The following is a 25315-nucleotide window of genomic DNA, read 5'->3' as shown; positions in this document are numbered from 1 at the left end:
TCACAGACTCTTCCACTGAAAAATCATTCACTGTGTTTTATGTTAAATCATAACAATTATTTCTGTGCATGTACCTGTTAGCCTTCAATTACCAGTGGAAGGTAGTTGAGAAGTTTGATGCAAGGTCTCCTAAAATCAGCTAGATGCAGGCCATTATCAATCCATTAAGGAAGAGGCAGACAGAGCAATTTGTAACATGGATAATTATGTTCCACTTGTTTACAATTCCTTTGGCAATTTCACATGCAGTGTCTTTGAAGGCTTTCCTATTTAAATTTGTCTTAATACAGAATAACTACTATGGTATTTCATAGGTGTGACAGAGACCCAATGTGACCCAGTATAATTTTCATTTCCTGACCTCATCTGTAGCTGTCTTCTGTTTAGCAGCTGCCATGTTTCATCACAGCAGTGGGTAATGTTATCCCTGCATAGCATTTGGGAGATACACAGCACTGAAAATAATATATTACTATGCTTCTAAGGAAAATAATGCTCAGACAACATCAGTTTCTCAGCATGGATGCAGTTGTGCAGTGAAACAGGGATTGTAGACTTGTGTAATGTTAACAGATCCTGCCCTCTTAAATAACTCACTTTTAGTTTCAGGTGGGGATTCTCAGTTGTGGATTTACCAGGTCACTAAATGCCCTGAAGCAACTCTAGTTGAAAGCTAGTCTCAAGGTCCATGTCACAAGATAGAGAAACTGTAGCTTCATCTCCCTTCTCCTCCTCCTTTTCCTTCACTTCCTTTTCCTTCATGTTGTGGCTGCCTCCATTGGTGGTTCTGCATTAGTGCAGTCATGTTTTATTGACAGGGCATGAAAATCAGTTTGTTTGTTTGTTTTTAGGTAGTATTGGTATTCCCAGTGCATAACAGCAAGAATAGAGTAAAAACCTCAGATAATTTTCAAGAGAAAACTGAAGGATAGTTCAATTAGCTCCTGAATGACTTTAATTTATGTGGCCAATATTAACTGTGAGTGACAGATTAAAAAGCCCATGCAGGTACTGATGTTAGCAACATTTCAGTGATAACATTTTGCCAAGCGTTGCTTGTTCCTCAACAATTTCTTCACTGCATTCTTTTAGACAAACAACAAAGCAAAACCTTACTCTTCCTGATGTTGCTAGAATCATCATCCACCTTAAATTCCTTGGCTATGCCTATATCTGCTGCTCAGTGCAGAATAAACTAGTCTTATTTATAGATTAGTCTTTCAACCCAGTGCAGCCCATGCGTTATTCTAGGCCATTGACAGAAACTCTGTAGAAACTTTTCCCCTGCAGAGTTCCCCTTGTGTGCTGTCAGTCAGCTGCTGTTCCAGACTTGCTCCTTTATGCATCTTCATTCCTTTTCCTTCTGTAACAATCAGCAAGTTCAGAAGTCTTGAGTTTCAGCAACCATTGCATAAAATCTGTACACTAAATAGTCACAGCCATACATATCGAAGTATATCAGCTGAAGTAGCCTCAGGGACATTGTAACGTTCTGGCAACTAAAGAGCAGGCATGGATGAGGATGGCTTTGATACCCATCTGGTCTGGATATGATGCATTACTCCTCTTCACCATTTTGTCTCTCCCTCCCCACATTGCCTATCTGTCAGGCTTCATGGGGTGGGAGATTGCTGGAGAAGTACACTACAGCCACTCTCACCGAAATGTGAACAGATGGAAACACATCTACGTTTCCCTGCCTAGAAGTTCAAATCAACCTGTGGCTTTGGATGACTCAACAGAGAGCAGCTGGGTCTCCTGTGGTCCTAGTTATTTGGTACCACCAGTGTTATGCAGAGAGGCAGGAATAAGTTCTCTGCTCTTCTGTTCCATGCGGAAATAGATGAGCTGAAGGCCTGTATAAGAATAGTAGGCAGAATTCACATGTTCTTTTTGTTTTCATCTCCAAATTAACCAAAGATTTTCTTTTGTTAAGATATGGAAGCATTGCTTACTGACCATTTATACCACTACATCCAGAGAATATTTTTTTCTCCTGTAAGTCTAAAAAAGATGTCTTTTTCCCCAAATATATTTTTCTAAGACAGGCTGAGATCACTGTACAGAAGAAGAATAAGCCTTCGTTCCTTAACTGCAGATGTGATGGCTGACTTAAATGAGCACCACTAAAAGAATAGGTAGACAAAAAAACAATATGGTGTGAATGGACACACTGTCTGTCATCATTCCCACAGAGTCAGGCTGATCTGTCCTTTAGCAGATATCATATATTTTTTTTTTTTTTTGCTGTGAGACCTGCATTTAACCAAAAGATGCCTCCTTTGTGTTCTGTGTATTCTGGAAAAGGCTTTATCTATGGACAAAATGGCTTCTATTTGGTAACTTGCCTGCCAAAAATAGTTGCTGGTGCACAGGAGAAGCTAGAAAGGTGTAAAGGTAAAGTAAAAAAGAGGGGAATAGGGAAAGAAAGGGTATACCTTGAGGACAGAAAGAAACAGTTTGAATCCTGTGACTGTCTAGCTGTTGCCTACCTAGATGTAAGAAGGAAGCGACAAGTGTAGAAAAAGCCTGTAAGCAAGTTCTCTGAGTCTACTCGGTAAAGCTCCATCATATTATCAGCAAAAGAGGGAAGAATCTGCATCCTCAGAACAACCCTATTATGGTACTTGGGTTTTCTATTGTTATTATTTTTCTTATATCTGGAGTGATGATCTTCATGGCATCAATGTGGTAAGGCTATAATAAGAGGGGATATTTTTTCTATATGCTATAGAAAGTTAATGTCTTTGAACTCCATGCTAATAAATATAAATTAATAATACTATAGAAACCAACTGTCAGCCTGGCTTGTATTCTGGCAAATTAAAGGGACTTCAAATTCCTTTTTTCTCCCAGCTGAGCACACTTGGGTGGGATCTCTACATGCAAATACTCAGGAAAGAGAACCTGGGCTTTTTGAGTGCTCCAAAAACATGTATTTGCAATTTTAAAACCATGGGAAATGGATTTAAAAAGCCATCTTGGGAATTCGGAATGCATCTCCTCAATAGGAGTGGAAGGCATGAGGACGAAAAATTGCCTATATTCTGATGGAAATGACAATGCTCATGCAGCTTAGGACTTTGCATAATACTTGGTTAAAGTGGCCTTTCAAAGGTTAATTTTCCTTGAACAAAAGGAAGAAAACACTGTGCTCAAGCTCTTTAGCCTGATGTTTATTTTAAAGAGTAGTCATTTTCCACTAACTGCTTGCACTCAGTGCTTTACAGTAGTGCTTCTACAGTGCATGCAGTGCATGTCGCCATTTCTGCTTTCATTTTATGCCTACCACCTTACCATTGTCATCTGGCTAGAAGACCTTTCCTTTTGGATTTGGCCTTTGCACCAGCATCTGTCATTTTAAGGTTATACGTTTGCACCATCCTTTACAAAAGTGCTGAAGGTTTAAATCATTGGGAAACTGCAGCTAGTGAAAAATTCATCTATTCATTAGGGGGAATGTTTTGTACAGGCAAATGTGATCCTGTTGCTCTATAAACTGCGGGTGCTTTGAGCTGAAACAAGCTGCTGGCTTTGACCTGGGACTTGATACATGGGGAGACTTCTCCTCTGGGCCATGCTGGAGCAGCTGTAATCCTTAAACAGGAGCTTTCTCATTATGAAAGAGGGGAGCAGCTCAGATGGCTGTAAGCAAACTGAAATTGCTGCCTGTCCTAGGGTCAAAGACTGACTTTCTGTGGTGCCTTTTCGGGCTGCTGCAAAATTCAGTTGTTTGAGAGAATTTGGAGAAAGCTGAGAGCCAACTTCTCAGAGCACTCTTGGGAAAGGAAGTAATTTCTGTACATTGTTGTATTCCCACTGAAATGATTAGATTAATGCTGCTGTATTTCATTGTATTATATTAATTAATGAAGGTGCTATAGGGGCCTAGAGTCACAGATACTTTTTGTTGTTGTTGCTATTTTAATTCCAATTAATTTCTACAGGCACTGCAATGGTTTGTGTAATTGGTAAGGGAAGTGGTGAAACATCAGAAGACTGCCTCCTAGCTACAGTACAACAGCTACAGGCAGATGACAGCTTGTAACAGATTTCCAAGCACCGTTTTTCTGTTATCTCGCTATAAAGACAAATACTCTTTTGTCAAATATACATTTTGATTTCTGTAGAGTGACAAATGGATATTACCTTGCCCTAGCTTAATCTTATTTACCTGTGATTAACTTCTGCCCTCACAAAGGGTCACATCAGCCCTCGCCGCAGAGACGGGTCACCCATGTTGTGAAGAAAGCTCTGTAATGCCTAGTTACTCCTAGCAGACTGTTGTCCCTGGGAGGTGGCCTCAGAGCACCATATTCAGAATGATGCGATACCCTGTGTGGGTGGAAAAGAAAGAAGCGTGAAAGAAGCAGAGAGAACATGTTGAGACAGTAGGTTGTTTGGGTACCATTTGCCAGAATGTGTTTCCTTTGCTTCGAAAATGAGGGGCAGGTTCTCATAGGTGCAGCACAGAAAGATCTTTTAGACAGAGTTGGTGGGTTTTCTGTTCACCAAAAGATATGGCCACAGGGTTGGATTGCTGTGGCTTCGCGAGTGATTCATGTCACCCCTGCAAGCCCTATCCTAAGGGAAGCCTGAGAACCAAAGCCTGTGACAAGGAAGTATGCCTTCAGCTGCCCTGAAGCCGGGCAGGGTTACATCCCTCTTATAGTCATATATTCTTTTATTTTGCATGGTGATAAGGGATAAGGTTTGTTTATTCGCATTGTTACAATTCTGTACTATTCCAAATCCCTTTCATTGCCTTATGTACATACATACATACAGTATAAAATCAAGTTGTCAGCAGAAAGTGTTGCACGAGTTATTAAGATAAATAATAATAAAAAATGGAAACTACTGACTTCGGCAAATATCATCACTCAGGAAACACTTGGAACTTCCTGTAGCCTACATGTTGGTGAGATGGTTGGAAAGATCTCATTACAGCTTGTGTACTGTGTGTGCATGTGTATCCTTGTACCTTTCAAAAATTCCTAGTGGGTTATTACCAGATTATTTGTAAGGCAGAAAATAGTGCAGTCAATCTATGATTTCAGCCATTCAGCTGAACATACTTGAGGTACAGTTAGTGGGAACTACTTTATAGTCCTTGTTGCTGATAATTAATATTTGTATAGAAAAAAAAATCAATTATGTTTTACTCTAGAAGGGGAAAAAAAAAAAAAAAAAGAATGTCCTAGTCAAAATATTTCTGCTGAACAGTGGAACTGGTGCCCAGATAGGTTGTGGAGCTTCCTTCCATGGAGATGTTCAAAACCCAACTAGACATGGCCCTGAGCAGCTTGCTTGCCATGGCTGACTCCTTGAGCAGGGTTAGTTGAACTGGATGATCTCCAAAGACCTTGTCCAACCTCAATTATTCCGTGATTCTGTAATCAAGTAAACATAGTATCTTATAGTACAAAAGAATGCAGTTTTCTGCATTGCACGTTAGTTGTTAATATTTGAAAGCCTGAATGCTAAAGGCTAGAATTTCAAACTCTCCATTAGTTTAAATTTAGAGTACTGTATCTGAACCAAAGAAGCATACAAGTATGAAGAACTGTAGATTACACACAGGAAAAGACTTGCAAACATTTGATTGAGGAGCTGAATCACTTTTTACTAACATCAGTTAAAAACTAAGTGACTGTAGAGGGTGGAATTTGCTGTTCAGTGTCTTATGATGAGCAAGTAAGTTATAACTATTTTTTTTTTTGAGAAAGAAATATTCAATACCAAGAACACCGATGTAAAAAATAATGTTCTCATCTGTCACACAGGGTATTAGCTCTTCATCCACATTTCACTCCATGATTATATGGACATGACAGAGTTAAGAGGTTTGCCAGGCATGCTGCTCTGAGAAGAACAGATTGCCACAACATATCTATTTTCTCAGCAGATAAACATGTTTTTTTTTCCTGGCGAGTGGTTTCACAATTGTATTTGGGCAGTCAGCTTTGCATATGGATGCCAGAACACCTGCCACTCAAGAATATATTTATAGAAACTGTAAACTAATTAATTCCCTTAAACATCCCAGCAGTTTTAAATGACATATTATGATAGCCTGTCCAGTGGGGATTACATCACTGCTTTTCTGGAGCTAATTTATTTACCTGCTTCCCTCTTTTCTTCTACCTTTCCTTTCTTGCCACCTGCCTCTATAGCAAAATTAATAAAAACCGTTCCTGAAAAGTCATGTGCCAAATCACACACAGGACTGAGGGGCCTTACTCTGCCTGTGGGCAGGTGCCTTCCCTTGCCAGGAGCTCCCAGCTCTGAGCCTGAGGTGAGAGCTAGAGCAGAGCACCAATACCATTTTGTGGAACAAATAGTCCACCAGGCAAAGTGCCAGAGGCTCTTTCCCCAGCTTGGTGTCTCCTGGCAGAAACTCTGACATTTAAAAACGAGCTTACTCTTTTGCCACTTTTCTTACATCTGGAGCATTGGTAGCCTCTTCTGGGGGAGAACCCATTAGTATAGCTTCTTTGGTATCCAACAAAGAATGAGCCTAATCTGCAGTCCTTCCCTCAATGAGGACAAATGTGCTGCTGCTTATCTGCATGAAACCTGTAGGGACTCAATACCTTTGATGCCACTGCCGGCTGGTCAAATTGGACAGAAATTGGCCATGTTCAAGTGGTTATGAAGAAGGAAATGGAGAGGCCAGCACACAGTATGACTAAGATCATTTCCACAGGCACAATGTAAACCAGGCTAAAATCTGCAGAAGATTTGGGCTTTTCTTTCAGAGATGGGAAAGTATTATGTTCTTCCTCTACAACTGCTTGTCATCCAATAGCTCTGTGGCTCTATGCCTGTATTGTTCCTTCATTTCCTGACACAATATTCAAGAATATATATTATCTGTAGTAGGAGACCACCCTAACACAGCTTACAAATATGTTGTGAAGTAAAGGGGCCCTTAGATTTTCTTTTTGGAGCTGATTCATATTTCTTGACGTAACTATGAGTTTGCTGGGCTAATATGAGAGTCAGCATCAACTCTACAGATTAGTGGTGATGAAACTTCTCTGAGAATGAGAATATCCTGGATCTAGTCCCATTTTTAGTTTATACAACTGCAGAGGAGGATTTGTGAGAACAAGGAGAAGGAAAAAGTAAGCAGTACATATGCTTCAGGTTATGGTGCAAATGCAACTCTGGTTTTGTCTACATATTTTAATTTCTATCTCTAGTTCTATAATTTGATCCTAGTTCCATCCATAAGTAAATGTTCACCTTGGATGAGAGATTACTTATGGCATATATACAATATGTGTTTAGTTCTTAGGGACTTGGCTTCAATGTCTTCCTCTGCTGCACACTTCCTATGTACTTTTGCAACCCTGCTGCTCAGTTTTCTACGTTGACTTTAAAGAGGCAAAGTAAGGAGACTAAAATTGGTCAACTAGTACCTTGAAACTAGTTGTTGCAGGAGCCTTTTCCACATCCTCCATGTCTTTGTTTTCCTGTCTGTGACAATGGGGGTAATGTGTCACCGATGAGTCCATTACAGTCTATGAGCTGTTCATATAGTCCAACTACAGCAGGCTTGTACCTTGCCTACACATCATGCTTGGACAGTGTAGAAGCAGCCTCTATTAGTGTTTTTTTTGTTTTTGTTTTTTTTTTGAATAATATCTACAGTTAGCTGTTTGGACAGTTGTAATCAACAAATTAGAAAGATGTGCTAAATGAACAGGTAACAATAACTTCTAGCCCTTTACTAACATAGTAATGCTAGAATGTCTGAGATTTAATCAGGCGTTATCCTACTATATATGACTCTGGTTGAATCCCTAATTATTTATTTCATTAATATGTTTTCCTTTTTTTCAGCAAATACGCTGTGCAAGCTACAGTATTTAACAAGCCTTACTGAACATGGTCCCATTAGATGCATCATCTAGTGGGAAAGTGCAAGTTTCACCTCTTTTTCACCAACTAGCAAAGGCAATTCTTTGTCTTAATAACAAAATTGATGTTAGTAACAATAGGTTTGGTACCAAAATGCATGCAGTCACTTTTCTGTTGGGAAGAAAGTATTTAGGTAGGTAACAAATACATAGAATAGCGTTTTTGGAGGGGAAAATGTTTTGGCAAAAAACACTAGTGAAAACTAATGGAGAGAAGAGATGGACTGTTGCATTGGTGAGTAAACTGGGGTTCAAATACTTGGGTTTATTTCTCATTATATCAGTCTTTCTGCATGACTTCGGACAAGTGAGCTGAAGATTTTCTTCTGCTATTTTCCTTAAACCAATGTAAAATGTTTTTTATTCCATTAGCTGCGTCTAGTTAAATACGAAGCCCTTTTGGACAAAGTATAAATCTAAACTTGTTCCTGTACAATACAATACTGAGGCCCTAGCAAGTTAAAGTGATATGCATAATTCTTGACAATAATGAATCCCCTTCTCCAAAACCAGAAATGAACAGAATGCTGATTTTTACCATCACACCAAAGTAGCTCAATACACTAGATAGAGTATGAGAAACTCAATTTACCCAACTACAGTAACTCCATCATCAATCTAAACCCAGTGCACTTTTAAGGAGAAAGAGAATATCCTTATTTTAGACATGCTTTTTTCCTCAAGAGCTGCTGTGAGTAGTGATGCTCAGCTGAGAAGTGACACAGGTCTGCAGCTCTCTTTCCTAGCATTCATCATGTTCTCCATGTTCATGTGTCTTGACTACAAAGAATTTCAAATTAAAAACATATATTGATTGATTTACTTACTGGTGTCACTCCTTACTGTTTGGAATAGTACATAAGTTCAGCCTGCATCTGTTCTGCAGCATTAATAAGGAGGTGTTTTCTCATAGTTTTTTCTGTACATAGTCCTCAGTATTTGACTCTTCTTTTTACACCTGGGCTCAGCTGAGGCATGAATTGCTGGATTAGATACCCAGCAATTATTATTATTTTTTTTCCATGGACTATGGTACAATTTTTCATTCACTTTTGTTCCACTCTCCTTCAGTGGATTAAATATTTCTTCCTTTGTATGTTAACTTAGAGATAAATTCTCATTTCAAATGTATTTATCCTCTTCCGAGGGTTTTCCAAATAAATACAACTTGTCAGCTTCATACTTGCCATCAGTCCACGTCGTAATGTAAGGCTCAGTCGTGCTGGTAATTGCTAAAGTAACTTTATAATCTGCTGCATTCTGTAGCTGCATTCATAAAAGAATATTGCTTTTCAATTCCATATTATTCAGTCATGTCTTGCAACTCTGAAGCAGGATTGTGGATATTTCTCAAAACAAGTAAAGCATTATTGAGTTTTTATCAAAGCCTCGGAAGTAACTGTAAGTGGGTTGGAGTACTATCTCAGATCCTTGGAATTCTCTGTAATAAGATAGTAGAATGCCTTACACCGAAAAATAGTAAAGTGGCTGGAGAAAAAACATCAGGTGATTTCAATCTCATTTTGTATTAGCCATGTTTAAGTGATTTGCATCAGGTAGGTGAAAAATCAACATTTGTGCCACATGCAAATTCCTTTTTTGGCCACCCATGCTAGAAGGGTGAAATGGGAGCTTTTAGTTAGGATATTTCTCTGAGAGCTGAATTGTAATGTATAGGCATATTTTGAGGCATTATCATCTGAGGTGAATATAGATCCTTCTCCTTCCATTTTCCTCGCGGATATGAAGCTTTTAAAGGGTTTTTAATGTTGTTTTTGTGTGACAGAAAAGTTATATAGAATTTATTGGTACTGATATTTACATGTTCATGTGCATAACTGTAATGTAACTTATGCCTTTCTTGCTTTATTACAAAAGCCTCTTCTGCTACTGGCTATTTAGTGAAAGTCGTCTCAAGTACGGCAACACATTAACTGAGTAGCAGCATCTGACTGGGTAGCTGGACTGTTCCTCTGAATAAGGAAGCTAAAACATCAGAGGCTGTTTTCTGCGAGCATGCTGTGTCCGTTCCATATGGCACAGATAGGTTAGAACCAGGGAGGATGTGTTAAAATTTTTACACTCTGGGCCACTACGTAAGTGGAATTTTGAATTGCAGACTCTAGCCAAAGGACTAAATTTTTAATTCTTATCAATGAGTCACTTCTGCAATTTCACAAAATAAACTTTTTTTGGGGGGACTACTTAGCTTAAACATAATTGGGGGAGTTTTTTTTAGACAGAAAGGAATTTCCTCATCTGATTTCTTTCCTCATATACATTGTATTTAGTAGTTCTTAATATTAACGTGTTTTTTCCAGATATCATTTAATACTCATGCTGTTTGTTGTATAGCAGGGGAAGTAAGGATGCTGACTAAAATCTAAAATGCTACAGAGAAAATTAAAAACATTAAAGTGCCCTTTCAACTTGACAAGTTGCCAGATTGAGCTAGCTGGCAAAATTATGACTGAACAACTTGTGTTGGAATTTTCTCAGTTGCTGGAGTTAAAATCTATCACAGATAAGGTTTCATTTCAGCAAAGAGTAGTTTCTTGCCAGCTTCTCTGTCCTCCTCCTCAGCAGTCTGCTAAAAATTGCCTTTGCATTGGCAGTTTCAGGGCTTTTGAATAACCAATGGGTTATTTCACTTACTCGTGGAGAGTCAGGGCCCCATTTCTTTTTGCTGATGGGGCTTGCTTCTGAAGGCAACCAGATTTTAAAATACAAAAATTTTCTGAGAGGTAGTATTTCCTCTTTCCACATACCTTTATTGCCAAGGCAACCTGGCCACAAAGAGCACTTCAAAGAGATTGGTTACTGCTGTTTGTTTGAAATAGAAGAGCGATCGATAAGAATATCTAACAATGAAGTGGTGAGAATGTAGTGCTTTATGATAAAGCAACTTTCAGTCTGATGCATTGCAAAATGAAAGTAAAATGAACACCTTCAAGGTTAACTTAATCAAATGTCGTAAAACCTGTGAGATCACTAGCTCTGATCAGCTGTTTGACTAGCAGTTACACAGACAAGTGAAGAGATGAGCAGATCATGTTAATGTGCTAGACTAAGAATGTGGTGAAATGACCTCACATTGCTTCATGATGAGCTATCAAACAACAGGAGGGCTTTAAATAAAGACTCCTTTTGCTTCAGAATGCATGTTTCAGCTGTCAGCAAATAAAAATGCTGATGGAAAAGAAAAATAAAAATGAAACTTGTGGAAAAGAAATAGAACTATTCAGTTTCCTACAAAGAGTGGGGCCAGAAGGAATAGGTTAGCTCAGGTAGCTTGTTGATTTAAGGCAGATCAGCACGTGCTGGCCCTATGATGCTTGGCACAAAAATTGCAGCAATTATTTTCCAAAGGCAGAATTGCAAAAAATAAAAAAAAAAAATCAGAAAGCACTAACTACATTTTTTGTTTGGTTGATGAGAGGATACTATTCCAGATTTTGGTTCAAAATATTATACTTTGACCAGAGGCTTTTTATAATCTTTCATAATAGTATTTGTCTGGGAAGCTGGCTGGTCCACAAACTAAAAAGTGTATGAAATATTCCTTTCTATCCAGTAGGTCATTCCCTGAAGTGAGTATATTTCACTGAGAGACTGACTCAGGCTGTTATCATTTGGCCAGTGAGGTTGTCTCCTGACTGGTAACAAATCAACCCTTCTCAGTGACAAGCAGTCTCTTAATTCAATTTCTTTGAAGTCCTTTGTAGAGAAGGCACTGTGAATCCAAAAAGAAAACAGTATAACCAAAGTCAGCATCATGAATGAAAATTATGTGAATTAACTTTGTCCTTATTTCAAGGAACCAGTCACTGAAACTGAAATTCACTTGGAGATGAAATGTTTGTGCCACAAGCATGTGTTATTTTTTTATAAGTGAATCTTTTGTTACGTTAAAGGTAGCTGCTTCTCAGAAACTGCATACTCATGTTAAAGACTTTTAAGTAACTGAGGAACATGTTGAATGCTTTTGTTCCACCAACAAAGTAATGTTTAACCTTTGATCATCAAAAGCATTTAGAGAATGAACACCCATTGGTTCCCCCATAAACGAATATAGGGGAAGAGAATTTTTCAGTCCTGATTTCCAAATCCTTCCACTTAAATCAAACAATAAAAAGAGCATTCACAAACTGCACATTGGAGACAGCTCAGTTTATATGTGTTGTATTGCTTTTATTTTGACCTAATGGGCATGCTGTTAAGGTCAAAGTCTCAGTGGGACACAAGCTGTCTAAATGGATGCAGAGAATTTCTTAGTTGGGAGCTGTGGAGAAACCAAGGCAAGCAGGTGAGCAGCCAGGGTCCCAGCTGGTACTCTGTTCTCACAAAAGAGCATGTACTCTGCAGTATAGATCCAAGCCCATGTCCTAGTGGAAGCTTTCCATTAAGCTTCAGGGGCACTGTAGCAGGCATTGTGTTCAAAACTGTGTCCAAATTATGGATGCATTGCACTCAGTCTGTTAACAGCAGTATGCTCTCATCAAAGAATAGACACAAGAATAACTAAAGTACTCAGAAATATGCATTATGGTCAAAGACTCTGTGCAATCTGTTTATTCTAAGACAAGGATTGGGCAGGATTTAATCACAGTTTGTAAGTAACTACATGGGGAATGGTAATGTCATAAGGAAAAAGCTCATCAGTCTAGCAGATCAATGTATAAGAAAAGCTATTGTCTAGAAATTGGAACAGAATAAATTTAGACTAGAAAACAGGTACAAATATTTAGCAGTGAGGATATTTAACCTTTCAAAGATCTTAATCTTGCTGAGAAGCATAGTGGGTTTTTCATCCCTGCATTTATTTATTTATTTTACCTAATTCGAGCATAATTCAGCGAATCTCTATTGACTGTGCTATATAATACATCAGACTAATGAATAGGAATGTACCTTCTGGTTGTATTATGAATGAATACATTCTGGTGGAAGCACAGAGTATTCTGACTCTGCAAAGTCAGGAAACATACTTAGTACCTGAACATGGATTTTGGCTAGAGGTAGTTAGGAATTTTTCACCCAAATGATATTCCACTGTGAAGTGTAATTTCAAAAGGGAAAAAAAGCATGATAGCATTTTTTTGTGTCATATTTTTCTGACAGAGAATTTAAATTAAAATAGCTATTTTATTTCATGTTAGTTGACCTGAATCAGACTATTGATTGTGTTTTGACACTCATCTAAATTATTTTGTTTCAGATCAATATTAAATATATATATATAAAATAAAGTGGCTTTTTCTTTCTTTCTTTTTTTTTTTTTTCTTTTCCTCTCTCTCATACTCACATAGATAAATTCTACCTTTATAGAACTTAGTTTCTTTTACAAGCTGGGTTTTTGGTCAAGCATGTATTCTCTAATGATTTTTTTGGAATCATGAGCCAATTCTTGGCTAGTGTATGCTGCAGGTAAATTCCTTGTGGTCTTGATGGTGGCCATTCTGCCTGTTACGGAGGCTGGAGGCAAAACTAGCTTAAGAGAATAAGATGGAGTTTAACACTGAAATACAACTGAACAATCAAATCATTTACTTCTATGAAATCCAGTTGTTTTAACTGAATATGTCAAAATAGAACTTGCTGACAAACAAAGAATCATAGAATAGTTTGGGTTAGAAGGTTCCTCAAAGACCATCCTCTTCCAATCCCCCTGCCATGGGCAGGGACACGTCCCACCAGACTGGGTTGCCCAAAGCCCCATGCAGCCTGGCCTTGAACACCTCCAGGGATGGGGCATCCACAGCTTCTCCAGTCAGCTTGTTCTGGTCCACCTTTATAGTAAAGAATGCATTCCTACTATCTAATCTATATCTCCCCTCTTTTAATTTAGAACTCTTACCCCTTGTCCTATTGCTACACTCCCTGTTAAAGAGTCCCTCCCTATGCTTCCAGTAGGCCCCCTTTAAGTATTGCAAGGTTTCCATAAGATCTCCCCAGACCCTTCTCTTCTGAATTTCTGAATGTATTTTGTTCCTTGGCATTTGTTCAATGTTTCTATTCTGCTTCAGGATGAAACCAAAAGTTGTAGAGAGTTTGACTCTAAATTTTGCTCAGTTCCTATTTTCAAATTCATTATCATAAAAGACTCAAGCTCATGGCAATACCAGGTCTATTATGGTTATGCTTTTTCTTCTGTGTCTCCAAAACAACTAGATCTTGGTATAAAATTTTATGGATGGAAGAGATGGACATAAGGAATATTAAGACATGCAAAAAATAATAATAATTTTAAAAAGTGATAATTCAAAGACTGAGCTGCTGTAAACAATTCACATAAAAATCAAAATTGTGAAATCCCTTGGCTTTTCAGGCCCTCCAGTATTTGGCCTGGAAGGGAAGACACAGCTTTTGGTATTAACCATATCTTTTCAAAATTAAAATACCTCCTATAAAATGCCTTCTTTTCATTTCCCTTGAAAATATTGTTGTCAACCCAGGCAAGTTTGGCAGTCTCTCCAGGCATTACAGTAGAGTTTATCGGGTTTTAGGGAATGCAGACCATTGTGTTATTGGGTTTTTAGTAGGTGATTCTGGATGTAGAGATGAGTACTTAAATGAAATAAGTATTTGCATTGTAGAATGATGCAGGTAGGAAGAAAAATGTTGGACAGCTTTGGTAATATTAGGTCAGGTAGTAGTGACCATAGCAGAAAAGATGGAATTCAAACCAGGGAAATCGATGATGAAATTTGGTGGTTTGATGATGACGATTTAGTGTTTTTTTCTTATCAAAAAAAAAAAAATCTTTTTTTTTTTTTAAACTCAAATATTCATTAGAATAGGTACTTTTTTTCTTTTTTTTCTGTTCTGAAAATATCAGTCAAAATAACAAGTTTGGCTATTTCTTTCCAGTTGACAATTTCAATTAAATTAAAACCATAAAGAATTCATAAATTGTATACTCTTCTGCAAGGTAAATTATATGATATTTTTGTTGACCGTTATGTAGTTAGAAGTGGATCTTGTAAGAACAGTTCTAACCTGAAAAAAAATTCTAAGCTTACAGATTTTTTTTTTAACATGATTAAAACACCAACATTTTGATTTTTTTTTATAAAGGAAAATGTTCTGAAGATTATTTTTGATTTAAACCTATCTTCCTTTTAATGAATAATACATATATGTAAAATTTATTTTAAGAGATGTATTCTTCAATTTTAGGAAAAGTCAATGATATAGAACATTTGGGAACATTTTGAAGAAGTTGTTGAAAAGGATTTCCTTCATATTCCCACAAATCTAGTCAGTCTTACTCTGCTTCATTTCCACATCTTCTTTAAAAAGCATGTTTTTGAGGTTTTGTCAGCAAACAATGCACAGAATCCAGATCTAGAATGATTTAGTGTGGTGAAACGGCATATGGATCAAGTTACTCACTAGACAGATTACTGTTCATAATGTGTCTTGTCATGTGGTTATTCTTATTTTTCACTGAGATACTATGGAACATTATCTAGTGTCCTGTGGTTACTCGGTAAGCAACCCAGGTTATTACTTTTCATTCATTTAAGGTAGTTTGTTCGTTTGTTGGTTGGTTGAACTATTGAAGTAAAGAATAATAATTATGGATTCAGCTGTTTCTTGTGTTTGTAAATCTTCCATGAATTGGTCCCGATATCTGTGAATGTCATTTTTATTTGTCAATAGTCTCTGGGTAGTTTCGATTAATAACTTACATGTGTGGTTTATTTCTTTGTTTGTTTTTGAGGACTGTTTGCCTTGAGATTGTTCATTATGTATGTTGAACTATTAGGCAGATGACTTAAGCAATTTGGCTGGAAGACCGGTGTATTTTAATTATGAAATAAAACAAAACACAGCAAAATAATTAGAATTTAATTTGATAAAATGTTTCAGTCCGGTATAGTTATTTGCAGAATAGTTCACGGAGCAAGCATCTGGCCTTACAACTTTTTCTGTAAGGATTTAGTTATTTTGTCACAAACAAAATCTCATCTCATTGATCAAATAAATTGTTATAAATCAGCTATACATTCACGGTAGATTTTATTTAATGAGAGAATGTAAAATATGTAAATGTGTGTTTATAATTCTATTAATGCACTCTCTTTTGTATGATAGTGTTGATTTAGTACTCCACTGAGGTCTCCTTTGGTGTTTACATTTGCTTTCTCCTGTTGCTTGCTTCCTATTATTCATTCAAGATGTATACTATTCAAATGATGACCTATTGCTTTCATTCCTGCTTCTCTTCCTTCCTTTACACTTAACAACACCATGACAGATTTGCCAATGAAGAATTTAAGCATGTTTCATTTCCCTTCATCAGAAATCCACTTTCCTGTCCTCTTCTTGCTCCTCCAAACACAAAACAAAGTCAGCAGCTGTTTAAATCCAAACTTCAGTTTCTAAAATGCAAGTAAACAGGAAATACCCGTTGCATACAGTATCTGCTTCACTGTATTGCATGGTCTGCTGACCACTGAGCCAGTTATTTTTATAAATTTTGAGTGCTGTAGCCAGTTCAGATCATGCACTGTTATCTGCCAAGCCTATACAGAGAGAGTTTGCATCCTAAAACAAATCTTTGACTGATACTAAAAAACAGCTCTCCAAAACATTAAAGAACGAGGCGCTTTCTAGACATGCAAAGCATTTGCTAGAAATCAGATGTTTTGAAAGATGTTCTTTGTGTGATTTATTATTTATTGAAGAACTGTATTGAAAATACCTATGGAGGGAAATAAATAACTTTCAGATAATATGAAATAGAGCAGCATTTTTGTAAGGATTGGATCACAGTGGGTATGGATTTTTCAAAAGTCTTGATCATTTGCAGTTCCACTGGAAATCAATGGAAACAGCACCTGCTCAGCACCTCTGTAAAATCAGACCCTCTAGGATTCTGAATAGTAACAGCAATTATGCTACCAAGGGCAAAATTACTAGAACTATAAATTCTCTTGCCTCACAGTTATTCTCTGAAAAGTGGTTTTCCAAAAATGGTGTCTTGGGGTTTTCCATTTCAGTGCAACTCAGTGACTTTGTAACTCACTTGTTCCATTTCAAGAGAAGAATGTGTTGGTTTTATACCAGAGATGTGAAAGATAATCCTTTAATTTCCTTTTCCTTTATTTTTTATTTATTTATTATTTTTTTTTTCTCACAGGCACCATCGATAAAAGTTTTGGGGAGTCAGATTCTGTCTCTTAGTTGTACCAGCTATCACTGTCGTGTTATGAGGGAAAAGAAACAGCGCTGTAGTTAATGGCAGAATGACTATGTCAACAGTGTCACTCTATTGTAAAAAGAGATGAACACCATACAGGAGATATGTAAGCAAGAATGATTATTTTTAAGGTACATAGTGTAGTTCTCCCATTCTCCTCAGAAATGGTAAGACAATGACTAAAATATTTGGTCTGGGTGTTGCAGTTCAGGAAAATTTGGATCAGAAGAGAATCTAGAGAAAAGCAAAGAAAAAAACTATTAATCATGAAATACTGAGAGGAATGGGTTGTTTAGTCTAGGAAATCTTCACAATTGCTGCAGAGTGGGAGCAGGCTGCCATGGGATATGCGTAGATAGAGCTGATCCTCCTGGAGAAAGGCAGGTCACCAGATCACCTTTTTAGGTCCTTTACAGCCCTTTGTTCATTGATTCGATGGCTATTCTAAGAAAGCCTTCCACAGGTGGTGTTGTCTTGGACCTAAACATTAGGAGAGAGATTCAACATGGCAAGATGGAGCAGAATCTGTTTCTTATCTTGTGTATCTGACTTCTCTCCTCATCCTCTCCTGTATGTTTGGCTTGTTTAAGCTTGGCTTTCTCCTTTAAAGAAAAAAAAAAAAAAAAAAGGAAAAGAGAGAACCCTTAAATGTGGACAAGAAAACTAATTTCTATTCTGATCTGAAGTGACAACAGCAGCTTTAATCAGATGGTCCTGTTACAAAACCCACTCTGACAGAGCTGCCTCCTGTCGATGTGTGGGCAAACTTCTCACTCGCAGGCTGTGAAGAAAACACCAGTTTGTAAAGACAGACTCTCTGGCAACAGTAGAAGATCCTTAGTAAAACAAAATAAAACTTTGGCTTACTATCTTGAAAGGTTTCAGACTAGCTCCTCTTCTGAACATGGATGTAACAGTGAAGGTCTCAAAAATGCTTCTAAATGAATAACCTAAGCTGGAGGGGAAAAGATTGGATGAACAGAATTTTGGCATTAATTTAATAGAAATTCAGAGTGCTGTGTGCTTTTCAGCTTGAACTTCCAAATGGTTCTGTGTTTCAAAGCTGTCCTTTTGAACTAGAATACCTCAACACTTAAAATAAAAATATAAAAAGTTATAAGTGGGGATACTTGTAGACACTGAAACCTTTGCCCACAAAGAGTTTTAATTTTGATGAATCAACAACAAGAACAACAAAGTTTCATTTTGGAACACTGGCTGTTCATAACCCTGAAAACTTTTTGAATAAAATAGTAGACTAACACTAGCTGATGTAAAGGCGCCCTCTTGACAGCACATGTATCTGTCACCTCATTCACTTCAGTGGATGCCTTGCTAGCAGGCTTTTGATTTCCAGATTTTTGTTGCAAATTACAGCTCTCCAGTGTCAGCTTTAACCCTGCCTCTGTCCTTTTGTATTATCTGTATTCTTTCTAATTGGGTGGCACAATTTATTTCCTTTAAATCAGTGCGATGTGGTAAAAGGACCATGCTCAGTGCCAAAATTTTGTTAGTAAAAAAATATTTGATTCCCAATAAATCCTGTAGTCCTTTCTTTGTCATGGTTTAGCCCATGATAGTTTAGACAACATCCTTGCTGACTCCATGCTTTGTTATGACAGCTTGTTTGTTCCTCCCAGAGCCAGATATCAACCTTTTCCTCATCCCTAGTTATTCTATGGCATTTCAGAATTTAGAAGGCAGCTGTGTTAAATACACTGAGAACCTCTCCTTACCATCATCGGAGAGACCTCTCAATCTGTGTAATAGCACTGATTAAATCAATATCATTTAGCTGTCTCTGGGCCTGGCTGCAAATCTCTGCATATTTAGTTCTTTTCAGGGAGTGTGCAAATGTTACAAAAAATCTCATTCCTGAGTAGCATAAACACAGAACATTTCTTTATAGCCCTGTTCACAGGACTCTGGTATTTCTTGTTGGATCAAGTGATAAGAAGGAAGGGGACAGAAGAAAGAAAACATAATGCATGCGCATTCTTTCACTATAAGGAATGCATTAAACAAAAATCCTGGCAATAGATGGCTCCATAATCTCGTGGGGATCTGACAGTGCACTATCCGTTTTGGGGAGGGCTGTCATGGTGAAGCCAGAATTATTTATATGTGCTGCCCAAACTTAGCTTGGAATTAGGATCCACCTCAATCAGCAGCAAGTAGCCAACCTGAAAGAAAATGAGTTTTTGGAAATGTTTTCCAGTATTTCCCATTAGGTGATGACAGGTTATGTTTTGGCTCATTGGTTACATAGTATCACGTTCAGGAGAAAGTCAATATTGTTTTTTGCAAAGTGACTGGGGAGGAGTGGAGGAACTGGAGAATCATTTTGTGAGTTGTAAACAAAACCTTTTTTGTCACTTAGATGCAGGGAAGACTTGCTTTTGGCATAGGATCAGGTAACCATATCTAATAGATACAATGAAGTTACTTGCGGTAGTTCATTGATTGCAAATACATTCGAGCATTTGTTGGATCGGGGCTGCACAGGTTGCTAGCTTGGGACTCACATAAAATGCTTTACATGCAGCCACTATACTTCTTCCAGTTTGATTAGAAGTCTGGATATGATACCCCTAATTATAAAGAGATATTACCAAGAGAATAAACCCTGCTGAGATTCCACTATGATGGATATTGAGATAGTGAAACAATTATAATGGTATTCCGTATGAATGTCAAAATAAATGAATAAAGTCTTGCCAGTGGAAGTTATAATGCTGTTAAACAAATGAGATTAAATCCTGAAAGCAAGCAACACACATAAATGTGTCAGTTCTGCAGTCCTGACCGAAGTAAGGAAGCTGAATTAAAACTATCGGTATGGTCTGCAAATGCATTTAGTGGATACCAGATCCACAGCTTATTCCAGAGTTGCATGTGAAATGTTCTAAAATAGACGTGCTGGTACACTAATATGCCTGGTTTCATTGTTTCACACCTTTCATTTCTGTGCAGTAATTGTTAGAATAGAACTGATCTAGACCAATGAAGCACAAGACGATCTATTATTTCTGCTCCTAGCAGCCCTGCAGAGAAGTCGGGTAGGGCTATCTGAAATAACTTCCAATCATTAGCCTTTATCCGTTCCAATATAGACTTCCAGGAAAGTGTGTCATTGAGGACCAGATCATCAGTGTCTTCATTTAGCAGAAGAAAATCAGTTGTACATATACCATGATTCTTGGTTAACAGTATGGGTTGAATAAGATCATATCCATCTTTTTGAAACCTGCTCTCACGTGTTACAGCCAAGTGCTCATAGAAGGCACACTGCTTTCTAAGCAGTTTTCATTTTTTCTCAACTCATTAATCTGTTATCATGTGATGGAATCTCTTCATTTCCAGAGTTGTAAATATTTGGGAACATGGCCGAACACACTAGTCTTACACTGACGTAACCCTTAACTAGAAAAAACTGTTCCAGATTTGCATCTTAAGTGAGGGAGAATCAAGAAGCCAAAGAGATACAGCTTTCAACAAGCCACTGATTGGTGTAACTAGAATTTAATTGTGAACTTTTAGAAATCTTAGAATGAAAAGGTCATGAAACATCCCCTCCCATTCCACACTTTCTTTGTCTATCACTTACATCTACCTAGTCTTAATGTGATCAGGTGCATGCTACTTCTTCTTTAGTGTTTCCACATGTATTAGTATAATTAAGACCAACTACCATGATTTTCACACGGCAGGTTTCAAGTCAATCATTGAAAAACCTGGTAGGATAACCACAGTTACCTGGGTACCAGTGAGATGCTCAAGCATGTGCCTACCTGAAAAGATACAAGTGGTCTTGCTGGTGCTGTTGGAAATAGGCCTGCATTATATCAGTGTTTTACCACTCTAGCAGGTTTCATCAAGAATCTAGGCTGCTTTTGCAATTCAGGTTTGCAAAACCTGGTTAGAAAACCCTCCAGTTCTAAGGAGATGCACACAGTTTTTGTGCTTTAGCACTTATGTATTCAGAAACAGAAAACTGGATAGTTTGAAAATTCTCGTTTAAAAATTTGTGGGGATCTGAGATTTTAAGTATCATCAGGTGCTTTGAGAGTGCCTTCTGTAATTGAGTTAAGATGTAGGTGCCTCAGTTATATGTGTGGAAATGTCTTATATTTACTGAATCAGGCCTTAATTAATTGGAAAAAATAGAGGTATAAATACATTAAGGGTTAATATTACAGCAACTTCAATTAATTATCCAAGGCAATTCTGCTTAGCTACAAACCATTATAAAGGAGATGTAAAACAGCCGTTATATGCAGTCACATATAATAGTGTTATTTAACATGTGACCCAGCGGCTTACATTATCTAGTGCAGATGTTTTCAATTGAAATAAGCACATAAAACTTGCCATCTCCTGGCACAACTGGTAGAACATTATTTCTGCTAGAAAGATAAATTCTGTGCTGCACAGACATTTCATCTGTCACAGCCATGATCCATAAAACTGGAAAACTTTTCTCTACTGAAGACTTGCCTAGCTGAAAAGAAATGAGAACAAAGTGCATTTTTCACCTTCATCTTTTATTTCTAAATGTCTCTGACATTAACATATACAGGTGTTGGATTTCTTTATATAGTAAGAGATCAAATACTGTGAAATTTGTTGCAACTGGTTTTAAATAAAAATGCCTCTGAAAATAAGAAGATGTGAATATAAATACTTGAGCTCTGTTCCCCACCTATGTGAGCTGACTTAATATCTAATTAGTGTAATGTTATTTAAAAAGCAAATGATTAATTGCATGTCTATTAACAAAATCAACATTGTAGTTTTCCATTTGCTTAAAGAATTTTCAGTGTTGGTTCAGTGTCTTGGAGGGACTCCAGCTTAAAAGAATGTGGTTTTGCACCAATTAAATTTGTCTTGTAGTTTCAAACGAATAAACTTATATTTTCTCTCCAGCTGCCTGTTCCATAGCATGACCCATTATGGGATGGATCTCATGTAGAAGTAGCTACATTTCTGTGTGGGTAAATATAAATGTAAGGGTTTTACAACAAATTAGTTTTTAGAGCATTTGGGAATCCTTCTGAAATAAAGGTAGTGTTTAAATGTTGAAGAATAATGTTTAATTATAAGTAGGAAAGATACTATTTACTTGAAATAAGTGCTTATATTTTTGTAGACAATTGTCTTACTACAAAATAGCAATAGTGAGTTACTTAAATACAGTTAAATATCAGACATCTTTGCTCTTAATTATTTTGTTTTTTCCCACTGGAGCAACAAGCAGCTGTGTTACAATACAGCCAGCTCCTCTTCAGTTATAAAGATGCTCCAGTGTGCTAACTGTTAAATTCCTGAATTTGTGAGTATTTAAATCAGATGTCTTAGAGAACAGAAGATAATCATATAAGTGTAATATTGGAACTGATGAACTTTTCAAAGAAAAATAAGCCTGTTGGATATAAAACCAAACTTTTTTTTTTGACACTTTCTGCATCATACAAAGTTTACCTGCATAAGAAACGATGGCACACCGCTCCCCAGTGGGATTTAATGGTGAATTCTGCCTTAGAAGAACAAAAGATATGTTGGGATTTACGTATATGGGAAAGGGATACTGTCCCCTTCTGTCTACATTTAACTTGGAAAATTTCACTCAGTACACTGAAGATGACTTTTGCCTACACTACAAATAAGCTACTTTTTACCAACTTTAAGTTAGAAAAAAAGAAAAGTGGAACCAGACCCTAACTAGAGAGCACAGTTCTTTCAAGTCTAAATCATTTTTTTCTTTTTCTTTGTAGTAGTTAGCTGAATGTGCACATGATAAATGCTTAGTAAAATCATTGTAATAGCAATCTGGAGTCCATGTAGGTTTGTAAGACCGTATATAACAACAACATATGTATGACCCAATATGGAACCAGTTAGGTGAGATGCCTGAATAGCCCAATATTTTGTGCTTATCAGGGATCACAAGAAAATACTTCTAATGCATAGAGACAGAGTTCATAAGTAAGTGTATTTGTGTCTTTGAATGAGGGTTAGTGCCCTATTGTCTATCCTTGATTTTCATACTCTGTCTGCTCCATAACACAGTTGGAAGGAAGAGACAAATGAAAGGTGAAAGAATTAAGTATTTCGTTTTAACCATGTGCTTCAGATTCTCTCATTACCCTCATATTACACTCTTCCTCCCATGCTACAGAATCAGCTGTGGAATATTAGTACTTGACTTGAATATTGACTTTTTCTTGTGACTTTAGCTGAAGAGCTGTGAGATGTGGCAACCTGACGATAGCTTTGGTTTCTGGACTCAAATAACTAGGTAAGGAAACTTATGCGTTATAGTAATTTTCTTTGGCATGGAATTACAGGTAGAAAATCTTTGAACTCCAATCTAGGTGTGCTTTTAAGGTGCAAATCCCAGAAGGTAAATAAAAAGGTAAGATCTGTCTTTTTCTTTGCTAACCTTATGAGTATTTGTTGCAACAGAAGTATATTTTCCTTTCTGGATTCTGCCTCTTCCCTCTCACATATGTGAACCAGCGGAGAATGAATGGAAAAAAACTGCCAAAGAGTAGTGGGAACATCTTTCAGAAAATCCAAAGTGAGGAGTGAAAGGTAGAAAAATAAAAGAAAAAAGTGGAACAGAGATTTTAATGACTAAATAGATATCTGCATATGTGTAAGGTAAGGCAAGGAATTCTGTACAGTGTACAGAAAGATGTAAAATCACAACAGTCTAGCTCAGGTTATCAGTAATAGTTTAGACTACATAACATGGAGGTCATCATGTGATAATTTACCCTGCTAAAAAGTTAAATGAGTTAGCTAAGGCTTGAATGATGTGTTTCTGCACTGCTCTGCAGCACAGGCATGTGGAGGGTAATGTTATGATTTGGTTATGGGGCCTTGATTTGTACAAATTGCATCTTAATTTCATGCATGTGTTCTCTTGTTGGCATTGGTGACCCCAGCCTAAATTACTACACTGAAATGGTGTTATAAAAATTTTAAAGCTCAGCCTGATCCTTCTCACCTTATCTGTTTTATCTGTACCATCATTTGGTTACCTATCACTAAGGGAAATGTAAAGCGGACTTTAATAAGAATCTGCCAATCTCACATTGCAATTTATTTGCGTACCTTGGGAAGTTATCAATTAGATCTTGGTTCAGAATAGCAGAAAAAAAAAAGAATATTAAAGATTTTGTATTATTATCCTGGGGTTTTAGAAGTACTGAGACAAGGTATGGCTGAAATTCTTCTGTGAGGTTCGGACACATGAAAGACACGGGGGTTTGCAGGGGAAAGTTACTTGCCTTTCTGGTACAATATGGCTCATCTGTCTAAACTGGTGCTGGAGCTCTGTGCTTCAGGTTAGGGATAAGAAAAGTCTTAGTAACCCTTATACACATCAATGTTACATGAATACAAGAGTGAGTAAGGACTGCAGATCAGCTTGAAAATTCCCATGGCTCTGTGTCTGCCATTGTGTTAACCTCAATGTCTGTGATAAGAATTTAGATTTGAAGCATCCTTTGGTGGAAAAAAAAAAAAAAAGAAAAAAAAAAGAAAGAAAAGAAACTGCAGTGTATTTGTGAAACAAGGCAAATCTAGAAGCATCTACAAAAACAAGTCTTCTCTTATCTTTTACTGGTTGGGGGTTGAGGCCAAGGATTCCTAGTTCTGGAGTTTTCTTATTTGGTATTTTATTTCATTGGGCAATGGCCCTTGTCAGTGGATATAGATCCACACTCAAACTTTCCTGAATTAAAGAGAAAGCACAAACGAAAAAGATCCTTCTGGGATAAGCTCTTGAGGATGATGAATGCTAATCATCCCTTCATTACACAAGAAAGGTGAGTTTTGTGGTGAAGGCATTGCAAAAAGGAGTGAAGACTCAGGCCTCTATTCCATGCAGTACTAATGACCTTTCTACATGTTGGTTTTGAAGGACAAATTTGTAGTGAGCAGTTCCCTTTCTTTGCAGTGGGAATGATGTAGATTTTCCTAACTAATAGGGCTGTTCAGAAAATTGCATTCAATGCTGAGATGCCACAGTGATGTGACACCTCAGAGAAATCATTGTGAATAACTTAAAAAGCCAGAAGATCTATTATTCTTAACTGAGAACTAGCAATTATTTAAAAAGAGCTTATCGGTTCAATGCCATGTAAAAAATCTCCACCTTCCCCCTGCTAGA

General features: G+C 37.2%; 1 protein-coding gene across 6 annotated transcripts in view; it reads left to right on the top strand.

Annotated features, from left to right (window-relative positions):
* LOC310892987 (uncharacterized protein) overlaps positions 1-25315 on the top strand; it is a 592327-nt gene that overhangs the window by 355727 nt on the left and 211285 nt on the right. The window lies entirely within an intron of this gene.

Source organism: Anser anser, assembly GCF_964211835.1.
Source record: "Anser anser genome assembly, chromosome: 1".
NCBI classification, from domain to species: Eukaryota; Metazoa; Chordata; class Aves; order Anseriformes; family Anatidae; genus Anser; species Anser anser.
This window is presented reverse-complemented; position numbering and strand designations above follow the sequence as displayed.